The 20,302-nt window shown below is 37.8% G+C and overlaps 1 protein-coding gene across 1 annotated transcript in view; it reads left to right on the top strand.

Annotated features, from left to right (window-relative positions):
• The first annotated feature begins 2,498 nt into the window (after window positions 1-2,498).
• The window catches only part of LOC147542913 (uncharacterized), a 56,058-nt gene continuing 38,254 nt past the window's right edge, over window positions 2,499-20,302 (top strand). Inside the window, exon 1 of the mRNA XM_086632344.1 lies at window positions 2,499-2,779. The gene's annotated coding sequence lies outside the window, so the exon portion shown is untranslated. The remainder of the gene's footprint in view (window positions 2,780-20,302) is intronic.

Genomic DNA, 20,302 nt, shown 5'->3' with positions numbered 1-20,302 from the left:
ACCTCATGAAGTCCTCATGGGTTCTCCTCCAAATCTTTCACACTTACGTGTATTCGGTTGTCTTTGTTACGCCCGAATCCCTTTGGTCAACACCAAGATGGATGCTCGTTCCTCCGCCGGCATCTTCCTTGGTTATCCTAATGGACAAAAGGGTTATCGAATTTATGATATCTCCACACGACGTATATATACTTCTCGTGATGTGACTTTTTTTGAAAATCGTTTTCCGATGTCAACCGAACCGACGGACAAACCGTCTAGCTCGCGTCCGACACCTTTCATCTCCATCGACGACGACGACACATTCGAGTTTCCGGCAACCGATAAACCTCGATCAATATCACCGCCGGACAGCAGCAGATTCAACGATGAACCTGCTGTTGCTGTTCCGGCGAGTCTGGATTCGGGACAGGGGGTGCCTTCAGACACCCCCGATGACCCGCCTACAGGCCCTGTTCACACAGGACCGTCTTCCCCATCAGGAGTGCCTTCAGCAGACCGTGATGGGGATCCCGTTTCTGGAGTGCCTCCAGAACAGTCTACTCCACCGACGAGCAATGACTCCTCATTGCCGAATCCCTCTTCCGACACCGCTGTTGCCGATTCCGGCCGACCAGTCCGGTCCCGCCGCCCACCTAGTCACCTTGATGATTATGTGTGTTCCAATACAAGCACTATAAAATATCCTCTTGAAAACTACTTTTCCATCAATTCGTTTTCAAATTCTCATCAACAATTTCTCTCTTCGGTTTTATCAACTACCGAACCAACCTCTTTCACTCAAGCAATGAAGTCCCCTCATTGGAAAGAGGCAATGGCCAAGGAAATCTCAGCCTTGGAAGAAAATAAAACCTGGACAATCACCGTTTTACCACCCGGTAAAAAGCCCATCGGTTGTAAATGGGTGTATAAAATTAAGTTCAAATCCGATGGTTCTATAGAACGATATAAAGCCCGCTTAGTAGCCAAAGGCTACACCCAAATCGAGGGGTTGGATTATAATGACACTTTTGCTCCGGTTGCTAAATTAGTAACCGTTCGTGTCCTTCTTTCAATTGCCGCCATTAAAGGTTGGAATCTCCATCAATTGGATGTCAATAACGCCTTTCTTCAAGGCGACCTCGATGAAGAGGTTTACATGAAATTACCCCCCGGTTTTTCATCTCAGGGGGAGTCTAAGGTATGTCGTCTCCATAAATCTCTTTATGGTCTCAAACAAGCATCCCGGCAATGGTTTTCCAAGTTTTCCTCCGTTCTCATCGAACGGGGCTTTTCTCAGTCTAAAAGTGACTATTCTCTTTTCACTTTTCGATCTCACTCCACTCAAATTTATGTCCTTGTCTATGTTGACGACATAATTATTACAGGAAATAATGATCATGCTATTTCCCAGTTAAAAATATTCTTAAATAAAGCTTTTTCACTAAAAGATCTAGGCCGTCTACAGTACTTCCTTGGTATCGAAGTATCTCGCTCATCACAAGGCATTTTTCTATGTCAAAGGAAATATGCGCTTGATATTTTGAAAGATTCTGGACTCACCGCTGCACGTCCTTCTGAGTTTCCAATGGAACAAAAACTCCGCCTCAGTCCCACTGACGGTACACCTTTACCAGATCCGTCAGTTTACCGTCGTCTCATAGGACGATTACTTTATTTAACGGTTACACGGCCAGACATCACCTTCGCTGTAAACAACCTCAGTCAATTCATGCAAACACCTAGCCAAGTACACTTAGACGCAGCTCACCGCGTTCTACGATACTTGAAGGGTACTCTTGATAAAGGAGTTTTCTTATCCGCAGACAGCTCTCTCCATATTACAGGATACTGTGATTCAGATTGGGCTGGCTGTCCTTCCACCCGTAGATCTACTACTGGATACTTCACAATGTTGGGATCCAGCCCTCTCTCCTGGAAATCAAAAAAGCAACCCACAGTTGCCAAATCTTCGGCAGAAGCAGAATATCGAGCTTTAGCCATCCTCACATGCGAATTACAATGGCTCAAGTACTTACTACTTGATTTTGGAATCGACCACTCTGACCCGATGACAGTTTACTGTGACAATCGGGCAGCTCTCCACATCGCTGATAATCCCGTCTTCCACGAACGTACAAAACACATTGAGATAGATTGCCACATCGTTCGTGAAAAGATCAAAGACAACGTCATTGCCACGCGCTTCACCAGTACAGAAAATCAGTTAGCGGATATCTTCACAAAGCCACTTGGGGCAGAACCGTTCAAGAACATAATTGGCAAGTTAGGCGTTACTTCCATTCCCGCTCTAACTTGAGGGGGAGTGTTGGAAGGTCCACTCCACTCGGCCAAACCGAGTGGACTTGGTCCAAATAGGAATCCTACTATAACTAGGATTCCTTAGGTATTAGGATTATAGTTTAGATTAGTTTAGGATTAGTTTAGATAAGTTTTGATAACTTAAAACTCTTCATCATGTAAACCTATATAAGGAGATCATACACAATGTAATTAACAAGTTGTAGTGTAATAAAGCAAGGTATTTACCTATCTCTCTCTCTCTCTCACACGATCAACTAGCTCACCATCTTCATCTCTCGAATTCACTCGAGTTCATCAACAACAATCACCCTCGGTTATAACCGAGAGCATCATTCTTCCCTCTCGGTTATACCCGAGCATATTCATCTTCACTCTCGGCTTCAACCGAGAGTTGTCATACACCTCTCGGTTATAGCCGAGACTGCCTCCTTCTCTTCTTCTCACTCGGTCATCAACCGAGATATACATCTCCTTCGTCTCCACTCGATCATACTCGAGTGTGTCCATTCTTCAAAGGTTTAACCTTTTCACAGGATTTATATTGTATTGAAAAAGCTAGGTGACATTGTTCGACTCTTTTGGTCATCGTACTGTTACTCCCACTATTTTTCGAGATATGATAATACCTAACTCTCTGCCTCCGCGGAACATTTGAAATGAGTAGTGTCATAACTCATAATGCACGTCGTTACATGGGTAGGCATCGTGTTGATGTGTTTATGCCGATACCAATCTTCAACTGGTTCATCTCCATTTGTTTCATATAACAATGAAATCTTGGTTTTCTTTCGGAGTAGAGAGCTGATTTTCAAATGGAAAACTCAAGCTCGAGAATTACTATAAGCATTAGAAAGTCGATAGTATGCTCCATTTGTTTCACCATTGATTAATTCTTGTGGAAGGAAAATAGTAAACCCTAGATAGTGTTGGGTAGATGAGTTATGAAGGATGTTTAGGGAAGCATCATGCATGAGAAAATAGAATAAAGAATGGAGAAATAATGGAAGTAATTGTCAAGTCTGTAGATCTCTTCCCGACTAAGAGAGCCCTGCCTAACGTTGATTTGTGATCCAGGTATGAAATTTCACTAAAATTTAAACTTAGCCAAAAAAAAACTAACAATCAATTGACATCAAAAAAGTATATATGTGTGTAGATGTCAGGTCAATACATACAGCACCTCCAGACTTACTAATTCAATTATCCAACATTTCGAAGATAAAGATTTAATACAATAAGAGCTATTTTTTCTTTAGTAAATAAAAGGATTCCCTTCGAGTTACCTTCCCAACTTTCATACGCAGTCTTTTCAAAAGAAAAAATTTATGCAGCCAGAAATTAGTATATACACCCGACGTATACACACACAACACATCCTTTTTGCAAATTTGTTCTACCAAAGACAAAATGTGTTGTAAATGCATTTGTTTGTTTGGTGTAAAGCGTAGTCGTAGTGAATTGGCGATTTGGCGTGAGAGCATTAATTAGCAAGTGAAATGCAATTTAATCGTTTGTATGTATTCCATAGAACAAATATGCAATGCAGTCGATATGATGGTAGTGTATGCATCTTGTTATTGCAAAAAAACAAAAGACTATGTTTAAATCTTGTTTCACTCGTTGACGTGGAACTTAACTATTCACTACATATTAATTTCATAATTTACTTAAATATCACACAACGATAGTGGGTGGTCACAATTTTTTTTAGCGTGTATATCTTTCATGATAAAAAAAATTTAATATTTATCTTATGATTTTTTGTGTTCTTTCTATATATATAGAGTATGTAATTTCTCTTTATCATGTTGTCAAAATATGTGAAAAATAAAGATGAAATAAATTTGAGACATTGGGGAAAACCAGAAATAATTATAATTAATCTAAACATAACAGAGTCACGATGGAATTAGTTACCATTTAGGGTATGTTTCAAACGTGTAAAATCAGATTGGAATACTGATTTTCGTAACAAAACTGACTTCCATTGTTCGGTTGGATATTTTGAGTGCGAAAGTCGATTTCTTTAGGAAAAAAAGTTCGAAAATTCCCTAAAAAATTGTAGGACCTTGAATCTCTCTCCTCCCATAAGGATACTTATGTAATTTCACAATCTCTTCTTCTTGCCGATGGTTCATTCTCATTCTAAAACTCTCTCTCACTCTTGAATCTTGATTCACAATGAACCTGCATCAGTTTCAAAAAATCCACATAGTAAGAGTAGGAAGTGTAAAGAGAGAATATTTTCATCATCCATTCCATTCCGAACTTCCACTATTATTCAAATCTATCAAATTGCAAGTCCAATAAGCATGATTACTTTCTATGAAGTATAAGCGAAGATGAATTTGAAGTTCACATCGTTCTACCCAATAGACCTACTAATCTGTTTTAGATCTTTAACCATCACGATTGTTGTTCAATGATGTTTTTATTCCGTATGAATTGTATTAGAAATTGATCAAATATCCAAATGGTTAATCTGAGCTTGCAAGTATTTATGCACCTTTCCATATGTTTATCTCTCTGTTTAATTAGGAGTTGTGAAGGCAAACAATGGATCCGTTATAGAGGTCCTTATTACATGGAAAAAAGGTGTCGACAGTACTGCAGTAATGATGGTGTACGCCTTTAGAGTTCCCACTCAAATTTTCTAAAACACACCAAATATCATGAAGATTAAATTTTAGTAAGAACATCTAAGTTTTCTTTCCCATTAGAAAAAAATCATTTTCCCAACCCCATTTTCTTATTACTCAAATAAGAAATGCTTATTTTACGTTCATTTTTTCAAACAGACTCTTCATCAACTCCAATATAAGTATTCATTTTTTTTTTTTGTTGAAAGTCCTTTATAAGTATCCATAGCATGGGCGGACCCATGTGGAGACTATGGCCCGGTCTGGATTTGTCGAAAAAATTAGGTAAGATGTATTAGAGGTGGTCTGGATTTGACGAATCCTAAGCAATATGTTAGAGGTGTTAACTGTGAAGGCTCATTAGTTGCTTTGGTTGGTTAGTAACCCATCCATATTAGCGACCTAGGATCAAGTCCCATTTTCTCAAATTATTATTTTTAATTTATCCCCCAACCAACTCTCGGTTGTTTACTACATAATTTCATTGTTGACTCAATTTATGGTTTCTACTAATATTTAATGTATTCAATCTTCTCAAATTATTTCTCAGTAAAACGTTAAAATTAGCATCGTTTTTTAAGAAAATTTAGTCCAATTTTATCTTCCTAAAAGCAATTTCATCGAAATGATATGTGCAATTTTTGAGGATTGCATTTAAATAATACCTAGAGTAATCAATATTCACTTTCATGAATACAAATACAAATACAAATATATCATACAACAAAAATTGCGTATTGATCATCATTTTAAATAACAAGTAGGTTAGAATTAATTTTTTTTCTAGTAACTTTAGGCTAGCCCTGTCTGTCTTAAAATCCTGGTTCCGCCCCTGATCCATAGTATGATAAAATGCTTACCTTATGTTCCCAGGGTCTTGTTACTTCAAATAAAAGACATTGTCAACACTAGGTGTCAGCACCAGTTTGTCAAAAATGAACGTTTGGCTGGATGGCATGGTGCTTAGTTGTCCACACCCATTTGTTTAGGTCTTTATTTTCTTTGCCGTTATAACTTTAGCACTTTTAATTTTCTTTTAAAATTCTATTTTCTAATCACATTTTTCTTTGTTTATATTACGGCTTGTGTCCTAAAATAGACACGACCATACCCTGATAATTTATAGACGAAATAAAAATCCAGCAGATTCTCTTCTGCAAATCGAACAGTTGTACCTGTAAAATCAATTATGAAAACAATACATTCGCATACACAAAAATAAACTACAGAGCGGAAGCTAAACAAACTCAACATTACTTCGGGTTGAATCCCAAACCACTATGAGGAGTCGAATTTGCTGGTCATGAAGTCAATGGGACTGGGTCGTTGACCGAAAATCAAACCTTCACCTATCAATATTTTTGCGCACCGACAACGTCTTTGGGCTTAACATATGATAAAAGAGACAAAACATGCGGTACCGGAAAATCTCTGGGACACCGGGATGGTGCCTGCCTAAGGGGGTTCCGACGGTCAAGTCAGTAAGCTTGCAAGAAAAGTAATAAATACGTGAATATTATCCCTGGAATGTCATTGTTTAGGAGAATGGTCGGAGTTTAGGCACGGCTCGTAGAGTGGCCGGAGCTCGATCTCTACGGGTAGACTGACTTGTTTAGAGAGAAATTATGAGAATACCTGTGAGGTCTGCCTTGTGGATGAGACAGTCCTGGAGAGGTTTTGCTTTATTCGAGGGTATGTACCGTAAATAAGTGAAAGTCTTTAGGGACTGACCCTGTATATAGATAATCACGTGGGTGGTGTGGAGAGCTTCCGGGGCCTGACCCTTGATAAAGTAGGCAAACCTAGTTGATAAAGTGGTCGACCACTTGATATTGACAAGTAGGTGAACCCTTGATATTGATAAAGTAGGTGAACCCTTCCCTTGATCACGTGGTTGTAAGAGAGAAACAATATGCGGATCCTTAAGAAAGTTTTGTATTTAATAAAGTGGGCGGACCTCGGTAAAGTGATCGACCTCTGTAGAGATAAAATTGGCGCTTTCTTCTTCAACCTCTTGATAAGGTCCTGTACTTGATAGGATCTTGTACTTGCTAAGATCCTGTCATATCTGACTAGTACCAGATAAGGGAGAGAAAGCAGGACGATGTATGAGAGTGAAACTCTATGAAAAAACCAATATATGAGAGAGAAATTATTGGGGTGTATTCGTTGATTGTCAGATGATCTGTATCATCTTATTCTCGGTCATTTTATAGTGTTGGTGGTCGACCATCACCTGGCGGTGGGTTGTCGTCTTCTATGGTGGTAATGCATGGGTAGTCACCATAGATACGGATATCATAATCGTTTAACGGGTATATCTAGGATATTGTCATCTTGAATGATTACGTTTCCTCAATGGATATATAGTGGGAGGTCTGTTGAGGAGGTGAGGACTGACCTCTTTAACCAGGGCTGGAAATGCTCGCATATCTTGACGTACCTTCGGGGTGCCTGAAGATAAATGGGGCGGGCCCATTATCCATTAATTCAAGGGCTTGGTCACCATGTGAGCCCATTAATCGTGGATTTTTTTGGGTGCTCCTGGCGACGTAATTTGGCCCATACAACCACGAAAAAAACTACAAAAGTCTCATAAAACATCGATACAACTTATAAACAAGTCTAGTGTAAAGTATTTACATAATCGGGCTTCTAGTCTCTTCCTTACAAGGTAAATTAGTTTCATATATAATAGTAAAATTAGAAATCTATAATATATAATCATTTACTTTTCAGATAAGGAAAAGCTCTGAGAATTAGAAAATTTTATTTATTATTTTCGGTATAATACATCAGCCCTAAACCCCTAATAATACTTGTTGATGTTGTACTTGAGAAGGTGTGACAGAGGTGGAACCATTTATTAGATACTTTAATAATTTTATACTTCTGAGAGATATTTTTATTTTATAGTAATCTTTTTTGCGTAAATGACAGCATAAACAAATTTTGTTTATCAGACAATAAAAAGTTGTACTAACTTTTTCCTATAATTAGGTAAACTGTGTACATCATATATTTTTGTGTTACGAAATATCTTTACTTGTCATATATATGGATTTATATCGTACTGAAAAAGCTAGGTTACATGGTTCGACTCTTTTGGGTCATCGATCATATTGTTACTCCCACTATTTTTCGAGATATGAAAATACCTAACTCTCCGCCCCTGCGGAACATTTGAAATGAGTAGTGTCATAATACATGTTGGTACATGGGTAGGCACTGTGGTGATGTGATTATGTCGATACCATCAACTGGTTCATCTCCATTTACTTTATATAACAATGAAAATGCCAACAACTCTTGGTTGAAGTTTAGTCTTTCACTTTAAAAAGTCAAGGATTTGAGACATGCTGACAATTCAAAAATAAAAATATATAACAATGAAATCTTGGTTTTCTTTTGGAGTAGAGAGCTGATTTTCAAATGGAAAACTCAAGCTTGAGAATTACTATAAGCAATAGAAAGTCGGATAGTATGTTCCATTTGTGTACCACTGACTAATCCTTGTGGAAGGAAAATGGTAAACCCTAGATACTGTTGGCTAGATGAGTTATGAAGGATGTTTATGGAAACATCATGCATGAGAAAATAGAACAAAGAAGGGAGAAATAATGGCAGTAATTTGGATGACAGGAAGCCTTTTGAAGGGCGCTGATTCTTATTTGGCAATAATGTATTCGTTAGACTTTTAGCTCATTTCAAATTTCGATAAATTCACAAGAGGATCAAAAACAAACGTTGGTATCTCATAACCTATAAGAGATAATACAAACGTCGTGGTCTGTATATACAAAACTATGGAGCCTTTTTTTGATAAATCGTTGAATATTGTCAAGTATGTAGATCTCTTTCTGTCCAAGAGAACCCAACGTTGGTTTGCGATCCATGTATGAGATTCACCAGAATTCAAAATTAGCTAAAGAACTAACAAATCAATTTATACCCAAAAGAATCATATATGTGTAGATGTCAGGTCTACACATACTGACATACAGCACTTCCGGACTTACTAATTCAATTAGGCAATATTTGGAAGAGAGAGGTTTTAATACAGCATGAGCTATTTTTTCTCTAGTATAAATATAAATAAAAGAGTTCCCTTTGAATTTCTTTTTTTTTGTAAATGTCAGCATACTTAAAGAGTATGACTCCGTGTCTCGAACCCTTGACATATAAGGTGGAAACCAACTTGGTAACCACTTCAACCAAAGATTTTTGACAGATTCCCTCTGAATTACCCTCTCATGCAGTCATTTTAAAAGAAAACATTTATGCACCCACAAATTATTATATACACCCAAGGTATACACACCAACACATTCTTTTTGCGAATTTGTTTTACCAAATAAAAGATGTGTTGTATATGCATTTGTCTGTTTAGTGTAAAGCAAGTGAAATGAGCGTTAGTATGTACTACGTATAACAAATACGCAATGTAGTCGATATGATGGTAGTGTATGCATCTTTTTAGTGCAAAAAAAAAAACAAAAGTCCAAATTTAAATCTTATTGTTCACTGAATATAGATGTGGAACTTAACTTTTCACTACATATTAATTTCATTTACTTAAATGTCACACATTCTTAGTGGGTGGTCACACAATTTTTCTAGCGTGTAACTTCCATGACAAAAGTTTTCAACATTTATTTTATAGTCTTCTTTTTGTTCGTTCTACATATATAGACTATGTAATTTCTCATTATTGTGTCCTCAAAGTATGAGAAAAATAATAAAGATAAAATAAATTTGAGAGATTGGACAAAACCAGAAAAAATTATTAGTCTAAACATAATTGAGTTGTGATGGAATTAGTTACCATTTAATCAAGTCCTTGTGTAATTTTCTTACAATTATTCTTTTTAAAATCACTCTTTATCTCTCTTTCTTTAATTTCTTTATTAAATATGGGTCATTTCCTTTCTGATATATAAGGCCTTTTCTTAAACGCGCAATTTTTACACAAGGTAATTATCGAAAGAATCCACCATGAGCTCAACAATGTCGTCAATGATCTCCACAAAATTTCAATTGGAAGAAATAGATGTTTTTATAATCCAATTAAGAGAGCAGGGTTGTAGTCTAAAGCAAGGGCTAATTAAGAATTCAATTGGCCCAAATTTATTGTTTTAGAAGTACCCGCTAAATATTTTAGAGTTATTTTTTTTTTGTCCCCTACTTTTTGACAAGATTCCTTTATAGCCCCCTATTTTTGTAAATTCAAATATCGCCTATTTTTTTATTGTAAATATTATAGCTACTGATGAGACATGAAAATGTCCCATCTGAATCTCTTAACTCGGGTTAGTTAGTCCAGTTCGAGCGGTTACTCTGATGATTTGTTTGATTTTCTTTCTCAGGTCTCATTTACGGAGTTCAATGCGAAAACATCGTGATCAAGACACATTTGAGGGGCATTTTGGTCATTTTAATGACAAGGGTATTCTGGTCAATTTTATTGCTTAAATGAAAACTAGAGTCCATGACGAGTCCGTCGGTGGAAACAAATGTCAAATCGGAGTCCGGATGAGGAAACTATAGTGGATCAAAGATTGAGTCAAAAGCAAGGTCAACATTGATCCTTAATGACACGTGGCACAGAACTAATGGGAGATCGCGGTTCATCTGGACGTTTTCGGGCTACCTTCGGTCAGTAAGTGATATTCGGGATTTTCACCGAGGGATGCTTCCATGTGACGCGATGCAGTGTATAAGGTAGTCCGGGAGGATCGAGGTCGTACGTGTTCGTCATCTTTCATCCGACGGTCAAACTACTCAGGTGTACACTCAGTCGGTAATCCCTGCTACAGCGGATCTTCTCAAATGTACTACTAGCTAATCGATTAGCTGGGTCCTTTCCTCACTTTTCTCTCACGTGACACCTAGCTGGCAATTTAATTGGCATATTCTTATCCTTTTATTCTTTCTATCTTGTCTTTACCTTCTTAGATAAAGATAGAAACAACTAAAGAGCGGGAAAGGTATAGAGATTTGGCTGAGATTAGATTTTAAAAGAGTATCATATCTTTTTAAGAGAAAGAAAATATAGCAAAGAAGGAAGATTTGTTTTGGACAGGAAAGGAAGAAATTAATTAAAGAGCTGGAAAGGGAAGGAGGTGTATATTCATAGAATACAATCTCTAAGAGATCGAAAGAGATTGAGCTGGAAGAGATAGAGACAGAAAGGGAAGGATTTTGATTTTCTTAGAAAGGAAAGATTGAAGAAGATGTTGATAGAGATGGAAAGAAAAAGAGGATTCCACTCAGGATTTCGATTTTTGAATTTTCTCTTTATATAACAGTGAAACACAGAGAGGACATCTCATCTTTGGACAGCAAGAAACAGGGAGCTCTAGAGAGAAATAATTTCTCTGTTCTTTATTCCTCTCTGTGCTTCAATTATAAATTTTTAGAGAGAGAGAGAGACAGAGAGAGGGAGAGCCTCTTCTCGGATTTAATTCATCTTCTTCTTTTGTTTTTTTTTCTTTGTTAATCTTTTTGTGAGAGAAAGTAAAAAGAGAGAGAGAAACAGAGTAGTGATTTAAATTGAGAGAGATAGAGAGATAGAGAGAAAGAGAGTTTATGTTGTTCTCTGTTGAGTTTTAGAGAAGGATAGAGTGAGTTTGTGAGAGACTTTCTATCATCTTTTCTTCTAATAACAGAGAGTGATTGAAGAGAGAGGTGTTCTTTGTTAATAAAATTTCAGAGAGTTGGTTGAATGTCATTTATTTCTATTGAATCATTGAGTTTCTTTTCCTTTCCTCTCTGTTAGAAGTAAATTCATATTTTCTTTAGAGAGAGCCACAGAGACAGAGAAAGAATCCATTTCTTCAACTAATCTTCTTCATCTAACATCAACAAAGAGCTTCAGATTTGGTGATTTTCTTTTCCTCTCACTTGATTGTTATTTCATGAGAATATTTATGACATCTTTGATAAGCATGAGTAAATCATTTTTCTAGTCTAAGGTTTTAGATGAAGTTTTAACATGTTATTTTCGATGATATAATTTTATGCTTAATATCTTAATGTTTCAAACGTTGTAAGAATTTCATAGTTTCGAATATTCGAATTTTTCTTCATTACCTATGCTTTTAATTTGATGGCTCATGTTTAGGTTAAGTTCTTTAATGAGTCATGCTTACTAATTGATGGATAATAGTTGCGAGTTCGACATTCCGATACTTTGAGTTTTAACTTTAGGGTCAGTCGGCTTTAACTCGAAAATTTTCCGGGGTTCGGTATGATAGGTTACCGAAACTTGAGTGATAAGAAAAGATATGCATGATTAAGTCATTGTTAATACGTGTTAAGATGGATTCTAAAATCCTAGGTCTCTCCCCCATTTGAGTTCCTTGAGTTCATTTTTATTTATTTTGTTTCAGTATTTGATTTTATAATCACCAAAACAGTTTTCAAAGAAAAACCGAGTTACTTCCAAGTCTTAGGATAGATTTCATTTAGTCTCTGAGGAACGAACCGGTCTAACCGGAAATATTACAACTTGACACCCGTATACTTGCGGGTGGTGACCTATTTAGGGTAACCTTTCTAGGCCCATCAAGTTTTTGGCGCCGCTGCCGGGGACTATGTTTTAAATTTGTTCTAATCTTGGAAAGTTTTTATTTTTGGTAAGTTTTTATTTTTGGCCACTTTGACTTGCTTCTCTATTTTTAGTGTGTAGGGCATTAAGGAGCAAAAGAGAAGACGCAAACAAGGAGGAGGAGTCGAAAAAAAGAAATTTACAGTTTTATTTTTATTTTTTTTATTTTTGGTGAGAGAGAGACTTTAGACTTTCTGGTTTTTATTTTTGGATTAAAGTTTTGACCCTAAATTAAAGGGCTAAATTGTAACCGAAAAACCAAAAAAAAGCCTCGGGTTCGGACACTTAAGGGAAGAGTGGCCCGGGTCGTCATCAAAGGTCATCGCCCGTCTTGAACGGGAGGTAATTTCTCTGACCACCCACGAATCCCCTGTAAGTGGATCCTTGTATGTGTTTTGTGTGCCTAATTGATTTGACGAACTTCTTAGTTTAATCGTCTTTAGTAAGGGCACAAACCCCATTACAAGATAGGAGTCGGATTTCATCACCGATCTCTTGCCCATTTAGGAAACAACGTTGCGAATCCAAAACCTCACTTAAAATTAAAATCTGGTTTAGACATTGGCCTTAGGGTATCGAGCTCATAGGATCTTTGAAACGATTCAGGGACTTAATTTTTATTTGGGCATTCCTAAAAGGAAAGTGTCACTCAATTCTTTAAAAGGTCACCTCGAGAAGAGGCAACGCTACCGAAGGTTGGACGGCTGTCACAACGTTCATCGTTGGCTGTCACCAAGAATTGTTTGACCGTATTACTTTGACGGAGTAACCCTCATAATAATTATAGTTCAAGCTTTGTAACGAAGTAGGAGCTGTCTAGATTTTTAAGTGAAATTGACCAACCTGTCAGTCGTCTAGATTTTGTTTAGGTTGCTTGGTTGAGTCAGCTTGATTGTGGTTGTTTTCCTTCTAGGATCTTCGTAGTGTTTCCCCGGTTTTCGATTTAAAAAAAATAAAATAAAATAAAATAAAATAAAATAAAATAAAATAAAATAAAATAAAATAAAATAAAATAAAATAAAATAAAATAAAATAAATTGATGAGAAATGGATAGATCGTGGTCCCAACATAATGGCAGAAGGGACGAGGGTTCTTCAAATCTACCATGGTGGTACTTAGCAAATGGGCAGAATAGTAGTAGTCATCCTAGAGACAATGTGCATAATGATGGTCGTAGGGATTATTATCAACCTCAAGAAGGTTATGAACCATATTATAGATATCCTGACAGATCATCTTACATGCATTATAGTAGAGAGTCTTATGCTCCAAATGTGTCCCAACCTCAATGGGAAAACATTGAAACTAATGACTCTTACATGCATTATAACGAAGAATTTTATGCTTCACACGTATCTCAACCTCAATGGGATAACGGTGAAACTATTGATCCTTCATCTCCAGCATCACCTTCGTTGGCCGAAGAAATGAGTATGTTAAAGAAGGTTCATGAAGAGTCTATGAGTGCGCTAAGGAGGATTAATGGAGAGTCTTATGCTCCACACGTGTCTCAACCTCAGTGGGATAACGGTGAAACTATTGACTCTCCATCTTTAGGATCATCTTCGTTGGCCGAAGAAATGAGTATGTTAAAGAAGGTTCATGAAGAGTCTATGAGTGCGCTAAGGAGGATTAATGGAGAATCTTCTGCTCCACACGTGTCTCAACTTCTGTGGGATAACGGTGAAACTATTGACTCTCCATCTTTAAGAACATCTTCATTGACCCAAACTGTTAGTGATCTTCAAAAGAGTACTTTCGAGTTTTGTCAGACTTTAGAAGAAAAGACTGACAATATCTGTAGACCTCTACAAGAAATAACAACCAGTATTATAGAAGAAGATCACCATGAGAATGTAGAGTACGGTCCACAGTGTCCTGTGTACTATGATGACGAGGATACAATTTTAGAGGAGTACAGTTCTCCCGACAACATCGTTATTGAGACTAAAATCTCAGAAACGATGGAGCCCGATATTGAGATATCCTCTCATTGTATCGAACTTGAAATCCATTCAGACCATAATGAAGAGTTCACTAGAGTTGAAGATGATTTGAAGTCGTTTGACTCAACTGAGGATGATGAATCATGGTTGACCAATTTGCTAAATGAGAGGATTGACTCGCCTGATTTAGGCGAAGATTTAGAATTCTTTAGGGACACCGACGATAACATGATAAAAGAAATTATAGAAGGACTATCTAACTCGACTTCTAGGGATTGTGAGTCTGATAGTAGGGTTTCTCCATTGAAGGAACCCGAAATACCTGTTTTAGAGAACCCTAGTTTAAGTCCGGGTGTCATTGATAGTCCTCTAGATTGCTTTGTATTTTGTCCCTCAGAACCATGTGTAGATTTTGAAGCACTCACTCCCTCTGTCGAAGACCCATTCTATCCGGTCTGTACTCTCTCTAGTGCGGTGCCAAACTTAACGACCTTATTGTCGTCTAAGTTTGGGGATTGCCCTTCTTTCTTGATAGTCTCACTTACACTATCACCAAGTTACGAAAATGTGAGACTATCGTTCACTGAAAACTTTGTGTTTTGGGTGGACCCACAGATGTATCGATTATTGGTTTACAGTTAATCACATATTTGTAATCCAGTAGGTATAATTTCTTCTATTTTTCGAACCATCTGTTTCGTCTGGCTGAAGACGTTAAACTTAGCGCTTTCTGGGAGGCAACCCATGCAGAGGACGCTGAATCGGGTAATATCTCTCCCTTCACCCTGTTATTTTTTGCATAGTGTTCAGAACATTGAGGACAATGTTCGGTTTAAGTTTGGGGATAGGGGAATGAATTTTTTGCTAAGTCCTTATTTCAAAAATTCAAAAGGGTTTAAGATTTTTCAAAATTTCTAAATTTTTGGATTGAAAAAGTGAGTCTAGTTGTTTTTGCTTGTTAATAGTTATAGAGTCTAGTTGGTCGTACTATGCTTTTGCTAAAGGTTTTTTTTCATGAATTTCGAGTCTTGAAGTTGTCTGTGCACTAGTCATGTGAGTGTTAGATAGGTGAAGAGTTGACTTTTCTGAGAGAACTTAGTCGATCATTAGTGGAGACTTAACCTATGTGAGATTTTGAGTCTTTCTTGTTGTTTTGAGTGATCTCTTCTGAGCTAATTCTGAGTAGAGTGAAGAGCTACTCAACCTCGCAATATTGAAAGAAGAACTCATTTGATCTCTTGAGTTCAAATTTTACAACCACTAGGGATGTCATCAGGAAGCGAACCTTTCTCTTGTAGTCTGAGAAACTTGAAAGCAGTGTTAACTAGAGGAAGATAGGAACCTCACCCATCATTTAGAACCCTGAGAATAAGGCATGAAGCAAAATGAAGAGAATATTACCAAGGAAAGAATAATGTGAAGAAAGTAGTATTTGTATTATGAGTCGTATGAAAAAAAAAAAAAAAAAAAGAAAGAAAAAAAAAAAAAAAAGAGAAAAGAAATAGGAAAATCAAAGAAAAAAAAGTGTGTTTGTTTAGTTTAAGTGTTTATCCCTTGAATTCCTTCCTATAAATATTTTTTCAAAATAAAATTATATAGAAAACATAAATTTCCACCTCACTTCTCTCTCTCTCTCTCCACCTCTCTCTCCAATTTACCTCTCTCTTCTCCGACGAAGGTCACCGATCGGAAACCTTCAAACATAAAAAAAAATCTATCATCTCTCTCTCCCTCTAAACACTCCAGCGAAAGGGTGGTTTCCTTTCGCCGGAATGTTTAGAGAAAGAGATGGGAGATTTTTTTTATGTTTGTAGGTCATCGGCCAGAAAATTTTCCGACAACCTTCGTCGGAGAAGAGAGATGTGTGGTGGAGAGAGGGGTGAGGTGGAAATTCATGTTTTCTATTTAATTTGATTTAAAAACATATTTATATTAAGGATAGTTATGATATTTATATTAAAAAATTGCATATTTGAATTTACGGAACACATGAAGTCATAAAAGAAGCTGGTCACAAAGTAGGGGGAAAAAACTCAATATTTTATTGTAAATCTGACCTATTTGTTTCTGGGATGGGAGTGTAACATTTGACCCTGGGTTTCTAAGATCAACCAAAGGTGTCGTTTGGTAACACTAAAATAAGTTACTTTTTTTTTTGCTTATTTAAGTAGAAAGGTGAAAAAGTTAGTTTGGTAACGTGAAAATTTCCGACTTCAATTAAGTTAAAATTTGACTTTCTTTTGTAGTTCAGATTTTTAGCTTTTGATTTTAAAGTAAAATAACTTTTGTTCAACACATGCATACATTTTACTTTCCCAAATTATTTTTTTTGTTTATCTCCGCTCCACCACCACAACTAAACTTCCACCATATGATTATACCACCACCACCATACACCTCCACCACCCCCTCAAAGCCACCAGCACCGGACGCATCTCAACCACCTCCACCGCATCTCAACCACCACCATTATAGCTCAACCACCACCACCAACATACATCGACCACCACCTCCACCGCATCACCACCACCGTACATCCATCACCATCGCACCTTCACCACCACCATACCATTCCTAAACCACCATTGTACCTCCACCACCAGTATTACACATCTCCCACCATTATCCCATACTTTCTCCGTACATCCTCCACCAACACCATACGTCCATACCGCCATCATACCTCCACCAACACCATATGTCCATACCGCCATCATACCTCCACCAACACCATACTCATACGTCCACCGCCATCCTCATACATCCACCACAATCCACATACCTTCACCACCACAACCACTGCCGCCACCGAACTCCACCACTACCACACCTCAGTCACATCAATATCATAACCACCACCGCGCTTTCATCACCATACTTCCAAGGCTCCAATACCACCACAACTACCACTAAAATTGCCGTCACCTATTTCAAAAGAGTAATCATGAAACTTCCAAATAAATTCAATTAAAATCAAGCATCTATATGAGAAAAAGAAAAATAGAAAAATAATTACATTACCAAACCAATTTTTTGACTTTTTTACTTATAAGTAACATTTTTGTCAAATTTACTTTTGATAATTTTAACTATTTTGAAGCAAAAGAACTTCTACTACAAGAAAAAGTATTTATACTAGTTGCCAAACGACACACACCTAAGAGTGTCTTTTTTAAATTCAAGGGTGCCCTTTGAATTACTGGCTTAGTTGTGGTATGGTGTCATTTCAAAGTAAACTCCCAAATAATCATATAAATGTTTGTTGTAGCCTTTTTCTAAATTCGTTTTACCAATAAAATGGGTTGTACATGCATTTATTTGTTTCCATTGAGGTGGAAGCATTAGCTAGTTGGTGGTATTCAATAGAGTGAGGGGTGCAATGAAATGTTCATAAATATACTATATATGATGGTAGTGTATGTGTCTATTTACTTTTTTTTTTTTTTTTTTGTTGAAAAGACAGTACACCAACTAGAGAACCTTCAGCTCATATAACATTTCCTCCTTCGAATTCCAGGTACGACTGACCCCCTGATTTCTCCCCCACTTAGCTAAGGCATCAGCGAGTGTGTTGGTCTGTCTCGGGCTGTAATGAAATTGGATGTTCTCGAAGTGGAGACGACAAGCTTTTATACTCTTCATGTGTTGAAGTGACTGCCAATTAATAGAAGTATTGTCGTTCTTGATGTGGTGAATGAGGTTGTAATTGTCACTCTCCATGATGAGATGTTGGATTTTGAGATCCGTCGCCCATTGAACTGCCTTCAGAATAGCCAGACATTCGCATTCCTCCGCCGTCTGTCCCCGAACAGGCTCTGCTTTTGCCATAATGAAATCTCCGTTCACGTCGTGGATGATACAACCAATACCTGCCGGATCTGATAGTCTGATGAAGGAGGCATCAACATTTATTTTGAGGAAGGGGTTGGATGGAGGCTGCCAAATTGCCAAGGGGGCCTCGCCAGTATTTGTGTGCTCTTCCTGGAGGCTGGTAGAGTAGCATAGAATCTGCCTGATCACCTGCTGAGACGAATTTTCAGTTCTAGCGAAACATTTGTTACATCTCGTCTTCCAGATAAACCACATAATTTTGGCGAGAAGCTCCGTCGTCGAATCTTCCAAGAACTGCCAAGACTTTATCCATTCGATAACTGAGATCACAACATCCGAGCGGACGTTGAAGTGAAACCAAATAGATCTCGCAAAGGTGCAGTGGAGAAGTAAATGAGACAAAGATTCCCGTTCCTAGCAGAAAGCACATTGATAGTTGTGACCTATGTATTTACCGATTTTGTCTTTCACCGGAATACTGTTGGTGCAACACTTCAAAAGGAAAAGTTTGATTCTGGGTATAGTTTTGATGGTCCAGATGAAAGACCAATCAACCGTATCGTTATCCCCATTGTCGTTACTCAAAAATTTGTACATGGATTTAACCGTGAAATTTCCTGAGTTGGTGAGAGTCCATACCATTGTATCCTCTACACCTAAGTGCAGATTTATACTAAGGATGGCCCGACAAATATCGTCATTAAAGTAAAGATGTAGCAAGCTCTCATTCCAATTGTTATCTGTAATCAGGTGGTTCACCGTGTCAAAAGGACAGTTGTTGAAGTTAGGAATAGGCGGTTTATGATTGGGAATCTAGAAGTCATCCCAGATACTAATATTGGTGCCCTGATTGACATCCCAGAAGATGAGGTCGGCTGTCTTACCCAGAGGGGCCGCAAGCGATTTCCAAACCCACGAGTGGTGTTGTTTCGGGACAGTGGGTTTGGAGGATTTGGGGAAGTATTTAGCTTTAAAAAGTTGAGCCCAGGGCGCTAGCGGAAATTTAAGGAGGCGCCATCCCAGTTTACAAAGAAAAGCTTCATTGTCAATGAGGGGATTTCGAAGGCCAAGACCACCCATCTTCCGAGACCGGCAGATGGCAGCCCACTTGATGGTGTGAATGGATTTAGTTTTTCCCCACCAGAATGACCGTTGAATGGTCTCTATGCGAGAGCTTATACCTTTTGGGATGGCAAAGCATTACATCTGATATCGGGGAACCGCCGCGGAGATAGTCGAAATGACTACAGTGCGGCCTGCTTGAGAGAGGAGATTTGTTTGCCACTTAGAAAGTTTCCGATTAATTTGGTCAATCAGCGACTCGAAGGCTTGTTTTTTCTTAGCTCCAATGAAAATTTTAGTGCCCAAATACTTGTCGAGGGAAGAGGCTTGGTGTACTTTGAGGGATTTGGTAATCAGACGCTTGAACTTGGGATGGGTGTTTTTTGAAAAGAAGATGGTGGATTTGGTGTAGTTAATGATTTGGCCCGATTCTGTCCCGAATACCGTGAGGATGTTGATGAGGTTAGTAATATTGTCAAGGGTGTTACGTCCAAAGATGATGCAGTCATCTGCAAATAGTAAGTGATTGATGGTGAAAGAGGAACGAGGGATAGTGAAACCAGTGAATTTGTGGGGGGTTTCCGGGGAATCTAGCAACCTGCTAAGGCCTTCCATTGCTAGAGCAAAGAGGAATGGGGAAAGCGGGTCTCCTTGTCTTAAGCCTCTAGAAACATTGAAGGACGGACCAGGTCGGCCATTGATAAGCACAGCTAAAGAAGAGGAGGAAATGCAAGTATGAATCATTCTGATCCAATGATTGTCGAAACCCAAGTATACCATGATGTCCTCGAGGTAGTGCCATTCTACACGATCGAAGGCTTTTGACATGTCCAGCTTTAAGCCAAAAAAACCTTTAGATCCTTTTTACTTATAGATAGATATCAAAATTTAAATTTTATTGTTTCACGAA

This window comes from Eschscholzia californica, unplaced genomic scaffold (genome assembly GCF_041429995.1).
Source record: "Eschscholzia californica isolate CP2 unplaced genomic scaffold, dmEscCali1.0.p SCAF_4, whole genome shotgun sequence".
NCBI classification, from domain to species: Eukaryota; Viridiplantae; Streptophyta; class Magnoliopsida; order Ranunculales; family Papaveraceae; genus Eschscholzia; species Eschscholzia californica.
Note: the sequence above shows the minus strand (reverse complement) of the source record. Positions and strands in the feature narration are given on the sequence as shown.